Below are 19,325 nucleotides of genomic sequence, written 5' to 3' on the forward strand. Positions count from 1 at the left end.
ATATGTCATTTGAACACCAATATCTAATAAAATAAAGTAGAGAATCACTTACAAACCTCTCTCTCAAAGATTGCTATGTGCTATCGTAAATCTGCCATTTGTCCTCTTTTCTAATTTTTGAATTCAACTTAAGTCAAAATAATATATAATATAATTATTAAATTAATTGCAATTCTACTCTAATTTTAGAAAGTAAAATATATTTTAATATATAGAATTTATAATATTTATAGATAAATAGCTGAATTCTTATTTCGTTTAATTAAAGAACGAAATATATATTAAAATTTATAATTTGATTAGTTTAAAGTTTTTGTCATATATTTATATTCACAACAAATTTGATTTTTTTATTTATAAAAAATCAGTTCTTTATTCGCATTATTTGTTTTTAATAATTTTTCTTACATATTTTATCAAATTACAAAAAAAATAAAAAGAGGGTGGTTTAGGTTTTAGAAACCTAGAAAAGTTTAATGATGCTCTCATGGCAAAGCAAGCATGGAGATTTGTTAAATATTCTAACTCTCTATTTGCCAAAGTTAGGAAGGCACGATATTATTGTAATGATAGACTATTAGATGCTAAAAACGCAAAAATCAATTTTATGGTTGGGCATCATTATTATCAGGATTAGATTTGATCAAGAAAGGTTCACGATATCTAGTTGGGGATGGCAAAACAATACGTTTGGGTGTTGATAATGTGCTTGTAGAGCATCCGCCTAGACCTATCAATTCAGTAGATTTACAAAGCGTCCTCGCAACGGAGATTTTGATATAAAAAAAAAACAAGAAACGTCTGTACATGGGACTCACAGAAGTTGGAGACTCTTACCAATCTAGAAGACATAACAACTATCAAAAATTTATATATCTCACAAGTTGAAACAGAAGACTCCATAATCTGGCACTACACAACCTCTAGTGAATACTATGTGCAGTCGGGGTATTGGTTCCTTACACACAACTAATAATAGGATTTTTGTGTCTCCTAGTAGGTTCAATTAACTTTATGCAGTTGTAATACTTAAGATGTCAATCCAGTTGGGAAACTTTACTAACAATCAAAATGCAATCAAGTAGTCACAAGTTAAGCCAGATTCAAAAAAAGAGTTTTTGTCTAACAACCTAGAGTGATGAAAATGCAAAACAGAAATGGATTACAGAACTAGAAACGAAAATGCATGACAAGAAGTAAACGAGAGTGAAAACGAAAACGAGTCTAGCATGAACTAAATAACAGGATCAGAAACGGGTTCAGGATGCAATAAAAATCAAAAAGGTAAGAGTCCTAAGGATGGGAGTAATTGATGTCGGTGGAGTATCCTAGTCTACAGAGTGTTTAACATACAAAGCAAACTATCCCTAAACAATGAACATCACAACTTAGCTAATCCAATCTCTTGGCAAAAGCTACTCAGACTCAACCACTTCCATACCTAGCTCTCGCTAGAGAAACATGGTCGAGCAGGCATGAAAAGTAAGTTCATTCATGTCAACAAACATCCTAGACAACTAATCTCTTAGGCTAGGAACGTAATTCTCTGGCACTAGTTGGTCAGACATTTCATCAAACACATTTTGGGTGTGGAAATGTCTCGAACCTAGTTCCAATTGATCAGAGAGAAACTAGTAATTCTAACACTAGTTCAGAAGGGAGTCATACAAAGCAAGGCTTAAACACTCTACATCCTAAGATCCTCCACCTAGTTTATCTCATCCTCAAGAACTACCACACTACTCAGATCCGGAAATCATCACCAAAGATACAAATCCAGAAAACATTGAAACAAGCATTCTTAGATAGGTAAAAATGAGATGAACAACTTGTAAAAAAAATCAAATGCAAATACTCAATAATCTCCCAGATATCGGATTACAAAAGTCTGAGAACATATATGGTGGCTAGGTAAAACCTTTAAGAAAAGAACAAAACGAAAACGAGATAAAAGATGAGATGTCCAGCCTAGGCTTAACAAAAAGTATTTATAGTAGTCCAACATAGAAAACCCTAGAACTTAAAACGACAAGGTAGGGAGTCGGTTTTGGGAATCTCCTGAAGCATGTAAGACGGAACGTCTTCCTGACATATGCGAACGAGTCGGTGTATGTCCAGTCCTCGATTGGTATATGAAAGTGGCTCAAATGGTGTGAGTGAAAGTGGCTCGAGCGTGGTCGGTAAAAGTGGCTCGAGCGTGGTCGGTGAAAGTGGCTCGAGCTGGGTGTATACACATCCACTAAAACGATGATAACTCTTGAACCACACCTCCGATTGGCTTGAAATAAGCGGCATTGGAAAGATGATTCAATTTTCTACAACTTTAGTGAAGTCGTCGAAAGCTAAATCCCACTCAAGTGGAACAGCTCGAACGGAGTGGCTCGACCGAGCGGATGAGACTGGCTCGAGAGACGGTTCCACGAGTGTTGTGAAAATGGCTCGAGAGAGGGTGTCGAGAGTATTGTGAGATAGGCTCGAGAGAGGGTTCCGGGAGTGTTTTTAGATTGGCTCGATTGGTGCAGCTCAACTGGTGACCTGAGAGTGGCTCGGTCGGACCTCTCGAGAGCATGGCGAGTGAGAGTGGCTCGGTCGGACCGCTGTGGTGCGTGGCGAGTGAGAGTGGATCGGTCGGACTGATGGGGTGCGTGACGAGTGAGAGTGGCTCGATCAGAGGCTGGGGAGCATGGCTCGGACGGACGCTGGGGAGCATTGCTTGGACGGATGTGCTTCCAACGTCTCCTCAATATCTGAAATACTACGAAATGCACAATGTATGCAAGGATGATGCAAGAACTACCTAGACATGCAAAGTGTATAGAAAAGACTTAGAAAATGATGTAAAACAATCAGTTATCCTAGCTAAATGCATGATAAATATATGCTGAGGAGAGACAAAATATAGACATATCAACTCCCCCAAACTTAGTCTTTGCTTGCCCTCTTGCAAACTATCAAGAGCAAAGTCTGGAAGAGAGGTGTGAAGATGGGGTCTGAGAACCTAAAACATGCTGAATATAGTAGTTAGAATAAAGGTCCTTGTTTTTAGTTCTATGATGCATGGTGAAGGAATTTCATTTGTTTAATCTACACATGCAATCCTATCAATCACCACCTTTAACATTTATTAACAGAGAACCATGAATCAAGCTATGCAATGTCATTGAACTCATTTGGATAGGGTGGAGGGTCAAAGACCAAGATGGTCTCATTCTCAAGTGGTTTTGTCAATACAAAATAAGGTTCTCTCACGAAAAGGAGTTGAGCCTAAAAGAAGGCTAAATGTTGAAACCAACTGATACATACAAGAGCAGTGCCCTGTCTACCCAAGGTCCCCAAGGAAACTCAGTCCTAACATTCTAACCTAGAAGCTGATCCTATCTCTACTCTTCATCAGAAACATCATCTCAAACTTTTTACACTTAGTCTTAGGAAGAGTTCACTTCTTATCATTCTAGCGGATTGGGAAATCTTTATTATCAGTAAGGTTCTTTTTCTTTTCTTCTAAGGACTCTAGAAATCTTAAACATTTTACTTTATTTTCTTTGTCTAATCTTTTTTATTTTATGCCCAGAACCAGTAACTCATTATTTTACTCAACCCAAATTCTTTACTAGACTTGTAAACCTTAAAAACGCATCCTCCTCCCAAAGACTTTATACTCTTTACTTTCTTTTTACTCTTCATTTTTCTGCACAAATCCATACCTAATACCCAAAATCGAGTTCTCACCTAGTCCTACTAGTCCGGATAACGCGAACTAGAACTACACAGGATCCTACTCTTGTCGGTTAGAACCTAACACTTTCTAACAAGCTCAACTCGGAAAAGGCCTGACACTCAAGAATACAATTGGCTTGAAGGAACGGTTGGTTAAGGGTGCGGGGAACTGTTCCAAAAATGGAAATCAGCTACTTGGATTGACAAGGGTGGTAAAAAAAATGTGAAAGACAATCCAAGTATGTATATGGTATCCATGAGTTCAACTTCAATGCATTACAAGATAATTGCAAGTCAGGATTAGGTTCAAATAGATAGGGAATGACGTCAATTCAAAACATGCTGCAATCTTACATTTTCAAATTCAATCAACATGCATCAAAGAACTAATAACAAGGGTCTTGATCCTATCCTATTGAATCCAGCATGCTACCAAGGTTACAATCATCATCAACCCCTATGCTAGATGCAACAACCCTAAATAACACTAGACTCAATCCTAATATGCAAGTGTAAACTACATGAACAATCTGTTTTTTTGTGGAAATTTTCGAAATTTTTTTCAAATTTTTATAGTATTTCTATGCAAATATATGGATGCAGACTCAAACATGATATGATGCAAAAATTTGAAATAAGAATCACAAGACACAACATCATATACATCATCTCAAACCCTCCCCCAAACTTAAATTACACAGTCTCATGTGTAAGAAAAATTTGCAGAAGGATTTGAGAATCATAACATAAACAATGCGTGAATGAAATGGTATGTACAGAGGGAAGGTCGGAGTACCTCAGTAGTAGAAGAAGGAGTCTGTGCTCGCCCAAGGAGTTGGTGCGTGATACTGGCTCTGTCCTTCACCTTGTTCGGGATCCGCGGGAGTGACTTCAGCTGGTTGGTCGACTTGCTGCTCAACCGCTTGCGTGTTCTGATAAGTGTTCGGCTGCTCGTCGCACTGCATGTCGTCAAATCTAGACTCACCATGGTCCGAGACTAACACTACCACATTTGTAGGCTGATAATCACCTTGCTGCTCAACCTCCTACATTCCCTGATAATCACCCTGAGCTTTATCTCGCTGCTCAACCTCTTGCTCAGCTTGAGCTGCAGAACGACGCGCAGATCGACGACTTGAGGAGGCTCTGAAACCACGCGAACCTTGTCCCTGTCTCTCCCTAGACTCGTGTGACAAGTGGCGTGAAGGAGTAGGTGAAGGCTGACGCTCCCGTGACACATATAAAGATTGAAGTGCTGGGGAGGGAACCGAAGAGAGTGTTCTCTGACGAGTTGGCTCGATGAAGACTTTGTGTGTGGCTCGAGAGAGGGGTTCGATCGGGTGTTGACGTGAGTGCCTCGAGTGTGGTAGTTGGAGCTTGTGTGGAGTGAGATTGGCTCGAGCGTGACAGCGATGGCGTGGCTCGAACGAGTGCGGAGTGATGAACCTCTCAGGATGGGTCGAGTCTGATTTCATGCCGTCGGTTGAACCTTGCTCGAGTCGACGATGGTTGAGAACGCTCGGTGGTGATTGACCTCTCTAGGCTGCGTCGCAACGCCTTCTTTTGACTTTTACTTTCACTTTTTTTTTTGTTGCCCATACTCTGTTCTGCAGATTCCTGAACACCAGAAAACTAAAAACAAAAATAAAAAACACAAGGATCCTAAAAAATATTTACAATGATACCTTTGGACTTCCTCCCAAGTGAGCTTGTTTAAAGTCTCTGAGCTTCACTTTGCATACTCCTTATGCTTTGGGAGGTTCATAGAGAGGCTTCAGAGACCCCTCTAGAATGTCTTGTCTAACCAGATTCTCTTTAACATTCTGTCCAGGTTCAACAACAAATGAACTGCTCTTCTTCATTATCGCAAAACTCTTCCTTAATTTCCTTGGAGGAGAACTTCTCATTGTACCTTGGAGCTTCTTGATTTGCCCACTCATCTCCTTCACCATAGCTGTTAACTCTTTCACTGAATCCCTTAGAATCTGAGTATTTTGGAGTTCATACAAACTGTCAAGCGCGGGAGGACTTGACTCTTGCGGTTGGTGAGGTTTAGGAAGCAGGTCTTGACGCTTAGGGAGGGTAACGACTGCACTCGAGTTGGAGAATGGTCGAGTGACACTTTGAGTTTTCTCTTTGGTTACCAAAAACTCAGTTTCTGCCTCATTCACACTCTCAAAGATGTCAAACCCATCTTTATGATCTTTCTCTTCAATCACGAAGGTCTGCCCATCAATAGTTGGTTTCTTCTTAGAATCCTTGATGTCAAACTTCATCTTGAAGTTTTTACCCAGATTGAGATCAATCATCCCTTTCTTGACATCAATGACTACTTCAGCTGTAGCTAAGAAAGGTCTTCCCAGGATTAGTGGATCTTTAGGCTCTTCATCCATTCCCAGCACCACAAAGTCAGTAGGAATCTCAGCTTGTCCAAGTTTGATGGGCAGGTTTTCTAGTAGACCATGAGGTAATCGAGTAGTCCTATCAGCCAATATTAAGCGGAGGTTGCATGACTTGTATTCGTTGAATCCTAGCCTCTGAGCTACAGATAGTGGTATGAGGCTTACTTAAGCACCAAGGTCACATAGGCACTTTTTGAAGGCCTAGAGAACAAGGTAAGCTGAAAGAACCAGGGTCCTCTAGCTTCTTTGGGATAATCATCTTCTGAATAACAGCCTTGCATTCATGAATAACCCCACCTATGTCATGCACTACCCTCTCATCTTCCAAAGCCTTAGCTTGAGCTCCTTTAGCTATCTCCTCCTTCTCTTTGGTCCTTTCTGTTACCAAATCAGTTAAAAACTTTTGATATTTAGGCACAAGTGCAAATGCATCAAGCAAAGGCATCCTAAGTTCAATCTTCTTGACTTGGTTTTCGAACAGAGCTTTATACTTCTCAGTAAGCTGCATCTTAAACCTTACTGGAAATGGTAGAGGTTGCTTGTATGGTGGAGGAATGAATCTCACAGGTTTATCCTTGGGAGCAACGGGTTCTTTAGTAGCTTCAGGATCAAATTGCTTGGCTGACTTAATTGGATCCTTGAGCACCTCAACAGGATCCTTTATCTGAACTTCATATTGAAGAAAATCCTCCCCATCTAAATTCTCATTGTCCTCAGTGAGCTGTACATCTACAGCTTGGGTGGTGATGGCATGGATAGTAGCATAGTCCTTGGGGTTTTGAACTGCTTTTCCAGGTAGTTGGCCAGTTGTTGGGGTAGAAGTAGAAACAGTCTTGCCTTCCATATACTTCATCTTGGAGTTAAGAGCTTCAAACTTGACATTCAAATCATTGTAAGAACATTCCATCCGCTGACTGAGTTCAGCAAACTTCTTAGCAGTATCCAGAGAACCACTAGCTTGACCTTGAAGAAGTTGCATCATGTACTTCATTTCTTGATCTGGAGCTTGAGTAGGTTGAACTTGTTGAGGTGAAAATCCTGGTGGTGGTCCGGAAGGAGCTTGATAACCTTGTTGGAACTGTTGCTTAGACACGAATCCTTGATTGTAAGGAACAAAAGGTTTTTGCGGACCTTGTTGTTGCTGCTGAGGAGGGTACACTTGATTTTGTGGATTTGCAACATTTGTGCTCCGGTAAGACAAATTGGGATTCGTCTTGTATGGGTTGTAACCTTTGTTGTATCCATCTTGATTCTTAACATACCTGATCTCCTCAGTCTGCTCGCCCTTCCCATCTGGAACTTGGAAAGGGTCATCCTCAAATACGAAATGGACGCTCCTCTGCTGGCTTAGCAAGATACGGTCAAGCTTCTCATTGACATTTTTGAGGTCCTTCTTGTACTTCTCTTCAGACCCAGTGTCGCCTCTAACTGTGCGGTCATAGTCTTCATTGTAGTTACCATCATACTGGGCGAGATTCTCAACTAGTTGTCATCCTTCATCAACTTCTTTGTTCAGGAAATTACCGTTAGAGGCAATGTCAAGCAGCATGCAGATTTTTGGAAGTACACCACGGTATAGAGTGCTCAGTAGTGACTCGTTGTTGAACCCATGGTGAGGACATTGGCTCTGGTAACCCTTGAAACGCTCCCAAGCTTCACAGAATGATTCGGAGCTCTTCTGAGTAAAACCAGAGATGTCATTCCTGAGACGTGTTGTTCTGGCATTGGAAAAGAACTTTGCCAAGAATGCCTTCTTGCAGTCATCCCAAGTGGTGATGGAGTCCTTGGGAATGTTTTTCTCCCATTGATGAGCTTTGTCTCCCACGGAGAATGGGAAGAGGCGCAACTTGTAACCATCCTCACTCACGCCGTTGATCTTGGTGAGATTGCACAGACGGTCGAACTCGTCGAGGTGATCGAGTGGATCCTCTATAGGAAACCCATGAAACTTGTTCTCTTGGATCATGGATATCAGACCACTTTTGATCTCGAAGTTGTTGTTCTGCACGGCGGGAGGGACGATTCTAGCACGCTGAGTATGAGTGTTTGGTGCATCCTCAGCACCAATGTTTCGCGGTCTTGGATTTTGTCCATTAGGAGCGTCCATAGTGATGAGTGTGTGATGCTCGGCGAGAAGACAAGTTGGGCGTGGTCTTTGTAGCCGATTGATGTCGGCAATAGCAGGAAGGAGATTCTGAGTTCCTCTAGATTTGGTGTGCATGCAAGGTTGCAATCAACAGGTTCCTGAGATGCAAAACAAGTCAGTACTCAGAATGATAAGTGTAATAGAACTTAATCTTGCAAAACTTGAAATCTCAAATGTAGCAAAACGAATCTCAAATGGCAACGGCGCCAAATTGATACTAGGATTTTTGTGTCTCCTAGTAGGTTCAATTAACCTTATGCAGTTGTAATACTTAAGGTGTCAATCCAGTTGGGAAACTTTACTAACAATCAAAATGCAATCAAGTAGTCACAAGTTAAGCCGAATTCAAAAAAAGAGTTTTTGTCTAACGACCTAGAGTGATGAAAATGCAAAACAGAAATGGATTACAAAACTAGAAACGAAAATGCATGACAAGAAGTAAACAAGAGTGAAAACAAAAACGAGTCTAGCATGAACTAAATAACAGGATCAGAAACGGTTTCAGGATGCAATAAAAATCAAAAAGGTAAGAGTCCTAAGGATGGGAGTAATTGATGTCAGTGGAGTATCCTAGTCTACAGAGTGTTTATCAAACGAAGCAAACTATCCCTAAACAATGAACATCACAACTTAGCTAATCCAATCTCTTGGCAAAAGCTACTCAGACTCAACCACTTCCATACCTACCTCTCGCTAGAGAAACATGGTCGAGCAGGCATGACAAGCAAGTTCATTCATGTCAACAAACATCCTATAAAACTAATCTCTTAGGCTAGGAACGTAAGTCTCTGGCACTAGTTGGTCAGACATTTCATCAAACACCTTTTGGGTGTGGAAATGTCTCGAACCTAGTTCCAATTAATCAGAGAGAAACTAGTAATTCTAACACTAGTTCAGAAGGGAGTCATACAAATCAAGGCTTAAACACTCTACATCCTAAGATCCTCCACCTAGTCTATCCCATCCTCAAGAACTACCACACTACTCAGATCCGAAAATCATCACCAAAGATACAAATCCAGAAAACATTGAAACAAGCATTCTTAGATAGGTAAAAATGAGATGAACAACTTGTAAAAGAAATCAAATGCAAATACTCAATAATCTCCCAGATGTCGGATTACAAAAGTCTGAGAACGTATATGGTGGCTAGGTAAAACTTTTAAGAAAAGAACAAAACGAAAACGAGATAAAAGATGAGATGTCCAGCCAAGGCTTAACAAAAAGTATTTATAGTAGTCCAACATGGAAAACCCTAGAACTTAAAATGACAAGGTAGGAGTCGGTTTTGTGAATCTCCTGAAGCGTGTAAGGCGGAACGTCTTCCTAACATGTGTGAACGAGTCGGTGTGCGTACAGTCCTCGATTCGTATATGAAAGTGGCTCGAATGGTGTGAGTGAAAGTGGCTCGAGCGTGGTCGGTGAAAGCGGCTCGAGCCTGGTTGGTGAAAGTGGCTCAAGCGTGGTCGGTGAAAGTGGCTCGAGCTGGGTGTATACACATCCACTAAAACAATTATAAATCTTGAACCACATCTCCGATTGGCTTAAAATAAACGACATTGGAAAGATGATTCAATTCTCTACAACTTTGGTGAAGACGTAGAAAGCTAAATTCCACTCGAGTGGAACGGCTCGAACGGAGTGGCTCAATCGAGCGGATAAGACTAGCTCGAGTGACAGTTCCGGGAGTTTTGTGAGATTGGCTCGAGAGAGGGTTCCGAGAGTGTTGTGAGATAGGCTCGAGAGAGGGTTCTGGGAGTGTTGTTAGATTGGCTCGATTGGTGCAGCTCAACTGGTGACCTGAGAGTGGCTCGGTCGGACCTCTGGAGAGCGTGGCGAGTGAGAGTGGCTCGGTCGGACTGCTGGGGTGTGTGGCGAGTGAAAGTGGCTCGTTCGGACCGCTGGGGTGCGTGACGAGTGAGCGTGGCTCGGTCGGAGGCTGGGGAGCATGGCTCGTACGGACGCTGGGGAGCATGGCTCGGACGGACGCTGGGAGCATGGCTCGGACGGACGCTGGGGAGCATGGCTCGGACGGATGCGCTTCCAACATCTCCTCAATACCTGAAATACTCCGAAATGCACAATGTATGCAAGGATGATGCAAGAACTACCTGGACATGCAAAGTGTATAGAAAAGACTAAGAAAATGATGTAAAACAATCAGTTATCCTAGCTAAATGCATGATAAATATATGCTAAGGAGAGACAAAATATAGACATATCAACAACCCTCTTTATCCTAATCTTGTCCTAAATATAGCTCATGGATAGGTAGAATTGAAGAATAAGATATGGAAGCTGAACATCCTCCCAAAAATCAAACATTTTCTTTTGCGAGTTGTATTGAGAGCATTGCCAACAACAATTAACTACAGATTCGAGGCGCCATTTGTCCAAGATGTAACCAAGAGGACTACACAATCCTCCACGCACTATTTACCTGCCCTTTTGCTAAAATGGTCTGGAGGATGTCAAACACACTCTCTCTAAATCTTAATCATTTAGATACAAATACAGAGTGGGTAATTGCTTCTTTGATTGATCTCTCTAATCAGCACACCAACATCCAAGATACTTTATCACCTTTTTGGTTAATATGGTGAATTTGGAAAGCTAGAAATACTCTAGTCTTTGATGGTTTACGAGAAGGGATAACTAATGAATTAAATTCACTGGCTGAAACTAATGAATGGATAACTGCTTTTAAACTGACAGAACGAAATTGCAGAACAACTGCAAATCCTGAAACTCCATCATGGTCACCACCTACCTTTCCTATGTTTAAATGTAACTTTGATGCAGCTTATGACTCTAATAGTTACCAAACAACTGGAGGATGGATAATACGAAACCACTTGGGAAAAGCTATTGTCTAGGGAGCGACAAAACTATCTCATTCTGATTCGGCTTTGGAAGCAGAGGCAAATGCATTATTATCAAGTATACAATTAACTTGGATCCGAGGATACGGTTCAATGGTCTTCGAAGGTGATTTTGAGAATCTGATCAACTTAAGAGGGTGTATTGAAACCATGATTTTGGAAAATTTTATGGGATTTAGGAAATTTGGAATTTTGATAGTTTTTAGGGTAGTTTATATGATTTATGTTAAAATTCTTTCAAATTACACCTAAAACCATGAGATTTTGATTTCTGTATTTGTAACTAAACAAATCTTCTCAAATCTAGAATCCCTAAAACTTATTAAAATTCAAATCCACAAACTGTTTTGAATAACAATGGATTTTAAAGTAGATTTTTAAATCATCAGTTCAATAATAATGAATTTTAATATATTTTTTTAACTTCATGATTGAATAACATAGGATTTGTAAATTTTATACAGATCACTTAAAATGTCCAGTTGAATACATCCCCTTTAGTCAATGGACGTCTTCATAATGCTTCACTCACAAATCTTCTTCAAGATATACAGTTGTGGGTTTCAAAACTTCAACATGTATCTTATATTTTCACAAATAGGATAAATAATGTAGCTGCTCATTCTCTCGCAAAACTGGGCTGTGAAAATGTGAATTGTTGTGTTGAGTCTGTATCAAAGCCACCTTGGCTATTTGAATCTCTTTGTATTAACTCTGGTTAAATCAATATAAATTTATTTGTGTAAAAACAACACATTTTATCAAATATTTCTAACTCTCATATTAATAATCATATTTAAGGCACTAAATTTTAATTAATTTCAATTTTATTGTCTTCAATTAATTGCAATTTTTAATGTTTATCCTGATATTTTTGTCACATCCATAGTATTTATAGCATTGCAATGAATGATTAATGAAAATAATAATTAATAAAACATATTAATATTAATTATTGCATTTTATAACTCTTTTATAGATTATGTAACTGTTTTTTTTTTACAACCATTGGGTGGTCGGCCCATTAGCCAAATTCCTACAATCGTAGGAAGCATGACTCGATCCCTGGTGTGATAGTGTCTTCTACAAATGGACTTACCTCCTGACACTGCACTAAGATCACTTCATGATTATGTAACTGTTATGACAATGAAAAATGAATTGATAATGATTAATTCAGCAATTACTAACCAATTAAATAATGAATTTATAATATGATCTTAACTACAATTTTACCAATAAATAGTAAGACACACATCTAAAATCTTTTAATTTTGTAAATTTTATATTATTTAGTATTAACGTATTTCAATATATATGTAGCATATGCTATTATACATATCTTTGTTCTTAATTTTTTTTTGGGATATTATTACTGCATAGATATTATTATTCATATATTATGATGTATAGTTATAAGTAGCAAATAAAGTAATAAACTGATCATATCCTAGAAGATGATGTGTAGCACTCTCTCCTTGAAGTTTAATAGTTGGAGCCAACGATTCAGCCTCTTTTATCATCAGCTTTGTTTTCTTGAATTAATTATAGAAATAGGCATTATTTTTTAGAAACTTATGGATTTAGGACTTATTGTCCTGACTTACAGAATTAGGTATTTATTTTCAACTGAAAAGACAAAACTATCCTTCCATATCACATAACGCTCAACTCTCTTTCTCTTCTTTTTCTCTCTTCTTCTCTTCTCTCCGCCGTGAGTGAGTTCTTTTTTTCAGAATCACAAATCTCCACCGTGAGTTTAAGAAAGATGCCTTCGTGACTGGTTAGATCTCTTTGATGACTCTTGTCTTTACGACGGCCGCCCATTCCAATGGCTAAAAAACCCTAACTGTCTTCTGAAGTTTCGTCCGCCGTAAACCATTAGGATCTCACGTCGTTGAATCTCGTCACAGAACTGAACTCCGATGATCAAAGTTTTCATCCGCCGATTATCAATTAATATTATTCATGATTTGTCAATAAAAAACATGTTATTTTCAGATTTAGATTAGATTTAGAGATGAATTAGAAGTTTTAATTCAATTGGATTTTATGATTAGAGCCCCTTGGGTTCCCTGGATACTATCCCCTTAGGGTTTAGTTTTTTTCATTCAAAGCAAAGTTCATTTAATTCATTGATTTCTGAGATGAGGGTGTGTTTTGTGATGGTGTTGGTCTAGAGAAGAATAAGAGAATGTCGATACAGAGCATAAGGATAAAATTGTAAAAAAAATACCTAATCTCGAGAGTCCGGACAATAGTCCCTAAATTCAAAGTTTCGGCCCAACAAAGCCTCTTTTATGTAAATATCCCTTGTTTTTCTCTATTTCAGCATTTATTATTTTGTTTTTTTTTTTTTTCTGGATTTCGTCGTTTAATAGATATGATTTCATGTAGTGTGTAACATTAGTTATTTTTTAACAAAAACGTAGCAAATATTACTTAATTAAATTTCATATTTACTTGAATTTCAAATTTTTAGCTTTCAAACGTCCAAATATGTAGAGCATTCTTATTTCTAACATCGTACTTACTTTTTTTTTTTACACTTACTTCAAGTATTACTTCTTTTTATAAAACTCTTTGACTATTACAAGTTTGTTAGGGCATCTGCAATGGTCCTCTATTTTTGCCTCTATTATAGAGTTCCTCTATTATAGAGGTGAGTTTTACTCCAATGGTCCTCTATTCTCACCTCTAAAATAGAGATTGCTATTTTTTCCTCTATTTATAGAAAAACCTGTTTTTTTTTACAAAGGTTCCTCTATAAATAAAGGAAAAAATAGCAATCTCTATTTTAGAGGTGAGAATAGAGGACATTGGAGTAAAACTCACCTCTATTATAGAGGAAAAAATAGGGAAAACCATTGGAGATAGTCTTATAAGTTCAACATCTACAGATAATATGATTCTCAAGATAGCAAACGATTGACGGAAAGAACCAAAAACATCAAACTCTCTTAGAGCATTTACAATGGGAGAACTCTTTCCGTTACTCAGAAAAAAATATATTTTATTCTATAACTAATAGAAAGATGACATGTGTAGAATCAAACTTAGAAGTGTTACTTCTCCGAGAATTTTGAGAACGGTTCTCTCTATTTCTCTCTTCCTTTTATATTATTTAATTAATTTTTAATAAAAAAATCTTGGGAAGCAACCGGTTGAGCAACGCCCGTTGTACATGACCTTACGGGCTCACCTAATGATGGTATGAAATACTATGATCCAACTTTAGACACCTATTTGATTTTTTTTTTCTTTTCTTTTTATAAGATTCTTTATATATATCCTAAAATATTTTCTGTGACTCCCATACATATATGTTACCTTCCATCGCTGCTAAGAGAGTACGAGAAGAGAGAATAAATATAATTGCAACAGAAACAAAAAAAGAGTCAACTACACCCAACAAACACTACTACTTCCAGCTTTAAAAATATTGGTAAACTAGGATTTAACCCACGGTACACCGCAGGATAATATTTGTATTTGAAAATTTTCAGATAAATATGTTAGGTTGTTATACTATGATAGATTTGTTTAAACGACTTAGTTGTGGTTCTAATTGCAAAAGTTTGCAGAAACAGGTGGTTTTGCTCCTAACCTCCTAATGGTATCAACTGTTTTGAATGATTAATCTAGTAACTGAAAATTGGTGTGAATGATCGACCCGCAAATGCGATGGTGGTCAAATATTAAAAACTATCATAATAATAATAATAATATATAATTGTGAAAATTCTATTATCATGATAAAATATATATAAAAAATGTGAATATGATTAATAATGAAAATCATATATGATTATAAGGTTACTATTAATTCAAATCTATTCACTAAAGTTACTTACATAGATCTCATATAAATTTAAATTATGAAATGTTGCAACAAACATAGATGAAAAAACTTTTTTTCGTCACACATATGAAAAACCTTATAGAAGTAACAATTATGCTTTTTTGTGTTTATGAGATTTTCAACAATATTTATAGTTAATTTATGTATATTACAGGTTACTCCAATAATCTCTTATCCTTAAGATCATTCTTCCCTTCACTGTTTTTTTGCAGTGTCTTGCTTACGGAAGAATTCCATCTTCAATAGTACCCCAATTTTCATGACCACTCCTCATGTTGTAGATCATTTACTAACATCTTCAAGTAACCAAAAAAAAAATCACAAAACATTAGAAGTTAGACAACCAACCAAAATAGTGAACAAAACAAAAAGAAAACTTACCCACGACATGTCCCGCTACCGCCCTCATAAGTCTTTTGTGGTCATTCAACATCAGCCGATTCACCAATGATAAATCCATCACAGCGCCTCCTCCATGACCACTGCCACCATGGTATCCACCAACATACCTACCACGCCCTGCGTCATCAGCATATATATTTCCGGTGGAATGTTTGCAAACATCATATATATGGGAGATGGAATGAGTGTGGATTCTCCTATAAATTTATGACTAAACAAATCTCTACAAAACTAATTACTTAACGTGTAAACATTAGGATATGGAATATTCTTATTATTAGATTTTTATTCGAGATTGCAAATGATGATTGATAGAAAGATTTTTGTAAGCAATTAATATATTCTTTTATTAAAAAAAAGATAGAAATATCCCTATAAATGTGGTTTTTGTTATCGTCATAAACATTAAATTCGTTACCATATTTATCAGATTTTAATTATTTCCGATTTTAATGTATTTTTGGTATCAAAATCGGTAAATCAAAAAAGTTAATACAATGGCAGTCTTGTAAATAAGTGGCAAGTTCATGATTTATTTGCTAAATTTACTTGCAAAATGTATATATAGATTACGTGTTATCAAGTACTATATGAATCAATTATTTCTGCTTAAGTACTCACTTTCTCACCTAATTTATGAAATAGGTACGCCACATAAATAGAAACAACAACCAGTCAAAATATCCGAGATCTAGAAATACCACAAAGGAATTTGTTCATAATTTAGAAAAAAAGATAAACTTGTCAATTAAAATAAACTATATAGTTAATGAATACAAATAAAACAAACCCCAAAATAGACATCAAATTTTTTAAAAAAAAACACAGTAAACCCATTAACAAACCCCAATTACTTTTAACCATATATATATATATATATATATATATATTAATATAAATAAATCCGTGCAACACACATGACTCCAGTAAATTATATAATCTGAAATTTATCCTATAACTATAACTTAACTTGTCTTAGAGCTTTCAAAACAAAACACCACTCTTGATGCGACCTTTCTAAGAAAAATATAGTAACCTCAAGAAGAACAAGACGGCGTCGTTTTATAAATTTTGTACGCGGGGAAATGTTGATAATTCTGGAGCTTTGTGTCAAGGTTAAAAATAACTTCAAAAGATAAGGGGGCTTTATAATAAATAAATAATAATTAGTAAAAAACAACTCGAAAAGCTCTAAAAGGTCTAACTAAACCCATATTTCCGACATATTTTCCCGCCAAAAAAAATTTCCAAAAAAAATTATCGCCAAAAAAATTTTGATAAAACATTTCGATAAAAAAAAATTACAAAGATTTTATAAAGTTTTTATAAGGTTTTAAACGATTAAAAAACCTTATAAAACCTAGTAAAAACTTTGTAAATGCCTTATAAAAAATCTTTTTATAACCTTTTAAAAATTTTTTTAAAACTTTTTAAACACCTTTTAAAAAAAATTTAAAAGCGTTAACAAGGTTTTTTAAATGTATAAATTTCAAAAAATTTGGCGGAAAAAAACCAATTTCATAATTTGGAGGGAAAAATTTTTATTTCGGTAGGAAAAAATAATTTTTGGCGGAAAATTTTTTCATTTTTTGGCGGAAAATTTTTTCATTTTTTGGCGGAAAATTTTTATAGATTTTGGTGACTTTACATTATTGTTGTCACTCAATGAAAGGGTAATTTGTCATTTGGTACATAAAGAAGGATAATTTTTAAAATAGCCAACATGGAAGGATATTTAGCCAACATGGAGGGATATTTTTAAAAAAGAACATTAAAAAGGGTGTATTTTTAAGAATGCCCAATAAAAATAACACAAAGGAATTTGTTCATAATTTAGAAAAAGGATAAATTTATCAATTAAAATAAATTATATAGTTAATGAATACAAATAAAACAAACCCTAGACATCGAATTTTTTTTTAAAAAAAACACTAAACCCATTAACAAACAACAACTACTTTTAACCAAATATATATACTAGATAAGGGCCCGCACGATGTGCAGGTTTAAAAATTGTTGAAGAAGTAAATTCTAAACTTTAAACATTTTTTGAAAATATATAAAGAAATTTTATTTCCTAAAGTAAATATATAAATAATTTAAGTTTAGAGAATATTTGTATTTACCTTCATACATTTATTTATATTTATATATTTTAATACATTATAACAATTATTAAAATAATCTAAACCCTAATTCTATCCCACTAATTTTTTTTTCCAAATATTCATCACTACAAATATTATTATTGTCAAATTTAAAAAAACATTTCACAAAGTATTTGACATGCAACAAATTCATCAAAGAAACATCTAATAAGTAACCACGTATAATTTTACTCTATGTTTTACCATTAAAAATATGTTCTTATACCCAAAATTATTTTATTGTTAAAGTATGCTCTTTATCACCACCTATAAAATATCTTCTAAACAAATTAAACAAATTTTATGTTACTTTACTTTCATTTTGGCATAATTATAGTTCTTATAATTACTAAAATTGTTTTGTGAAATAATTTCTTTAAATATGAAGTTTTTTTACTCCAAAGATATTTTGGATGAACAACTAGTGAAAATTATCTACTCGATTACAATGATTTTATGAATAACCCAAAAAAAGTTGAGAAATTGAAAGAAAGTTAATATAATATAATAAAAATAAAAATTTGAAAATTATAATCGGGATGGTAACTCAAATATACAAAATAGAAACTTTATATACAATCCAAAACATGACATATGTCATAATCACGTTAAGGATCAACGACCTATTTACTCTTCAGAAATATCCAATTGTACCAAAACAACTTAAAGCTATGACCTCGCATATCATTGGTATACCGTCCCAACTTCCCAAATTTGAAACCGCTTCTCAATTACTCGTTCAAGAAGCTCTTATTTCAGTACCAAAATCATCAACATTATTCAGAAAAGACAAGTACTCTAACTTATGACCAAAAACATCAACGACCGACTTATCTTCCAAACTTATAATGCTACTAACTGTAGAATTACTTTTGGAACCTCAAGCAGTATCTCTATCCTTGATTAAATTAGCGGGCTTATATACTTCGATTTCATTTCTTTGCATCTGATAGCTTCTATTAAAAAAACCGCACGAATTAAAGACCCATGCAATAGATCGACAAAACTAGATTAGATTAAAAAATCAAAGATCAAAGCTTTCGATACAAACATGTAATGTTATGTAGATATAATGTTATTTTCTTAATTATCTGTCCTATTATGTTTCAAAAAAAAAAAAAAAATCTTTTAGCATAACTTATGTTATTCTTTTGAATTTTGTTATTCACCATTTATTTATGATAATATACATGCTTAGTGAATTACTTTTTTGTTTATACATGTCAAAATATTATTGAGAAAACACGTATAATAGAAGTAACATATAATGGAAATATATTAGTTATGTTAATTTTCTTTTTTGATTTAATATTTCTTTTTTGGATATAAACATATAAATTTTATTTAGATTTGATGTTATTTTCTTAATTAGCTGTTTTGGAAAATAATAATTTTTTGACATGTGTCAACATCTCATCAGTGTACTTAACATGTTAATGACTAATTTGAAAACCCAACTTTATATAAATAAGATTTTTAATATAATAAAAATATTAGTTCAGACTTCAATTTAAGCTTTTTTTTTCTTAAGACTGCCAATTGGTTATTCATGATCTTCGTTTTCTTCGTATGTGCCTCCACAAATCTTGTTGCAGTACTCATTGTCCAAAATTGGCTAACCATAGACATAATTTTTTCTTTTTTATGCAAACAAAGACATAAAATTTAATTTTTTAGATTATATAATATAATTATACGACCAAATATGGATGGCACATAGTATATTTATTTTACCATGTAGTGATTGAAAATCTTTGTAACAGTGAA

General features: G+C 35.4%; 1 non-coding gene across 1 annotated transcript; it reads left to right on the plus strand.

Moving 5' to 3' along the window:
- Nucleotides 1-7,723: 7,723 nt before the first annotated feature.
- Nucleotides 7,724-7,830, plus strand: LOC147921470 (small nucleolar RNA R71). The gene has a single exon (XR_015589851.1). It is a non-coding gene; the product is annotated as a small nucleolar RNA R71 (small nucleolar RNA).
- Nucleotides 7,831-19,325: the final 11,495 nt, after the last annotated feature.

The sequence above is a fragment of the Camelina sativa genome, chromosome 18, assembly GCF_030686135.1.
Source record: "Camelina sativa cultivar CO46 ecotype springtype chromosome 18, ASM3068613v1".
Taxonomy (NCBI): Eukaryota; Viridiplantae; Streptophyta; class Magnoliopsida; order Brassicales; family Brassicaceae; genus Camelina; species Camelina sativa.